Source organism: Nycticebus coucang, chromosome 14 (genome assembly GCF_027406575.1).
Source record: "Nycticebus coucang isolate mNycCou1 chromosome 14, mNycCou1.pri, whole genome shotgun sequence".
Lineage (NCBI taxonomy): Eukaryota > Metazoa > Chordata > Mammalia > Primates > Lorisidae > Nycticebus > Nycticebus coucang.
In genome coordinates this window covers 704,425-705,043 of record NC_069793.1, presented here as the reverse complement: position 1 = coordinate 705,043, position 619 = coordinate 704,425, and positions in this window count along the sequence as shown.

Here is a 619-nt window from a genome sequence, read left to right as displayed (position 1 = left end):
GGGGCCAGTCAGCAGCTGTCCAGCTGGTGGGCACCAAGCACTCTCAGTCCTGGCAGCAGAGGCCATCCTATGAATAGAGTTGGTCTGAGGCTACCTCCTGCCCTCCTGGGGTCAGAAGCTGGAGCCGGCTGGAAGGTCAGCTAGCTCTGGGCAGCTCTGGGTGACAGTCTGCTGTATGGCTGGGGTCCAGCCCGGGGTCCTGCCTGGGGTCCAGCCCCTTGCTTGGGACTGCTGCCTCCCACTGAGCCTCTCTCCCCGGAGGGTGAACTGGGCTGTCCAGGCAGGGGTTGGGGCAGTCTCAGGGCAGCATTTGGTCATCCTGGGCGATGCTGTGTCTTCTTTTGGCACCAGGTGCCCGTAGGTCAGCCTGTGGGTGAAAAATGGCATCTGGGAAAGTCTGGGCTGGGAGAGCACCTGCCAGCCGGTACTCAGAAAGCCCTCAGGGCACCTGGCCTGGCTCAGCAGACACACCCACCCTGCTCGCACCCCCAGGGTGGGGAGCTACAAGCCCCGCCCCACTCATACACGTGAGGTCCCCAGGGCTGGAGCCAGCCTGGGGCTACAAAAGGCCCTGGCGCCTCAAGTCTTTCCTCAGAGGCTGCCAGGCACCTCCCAGGAC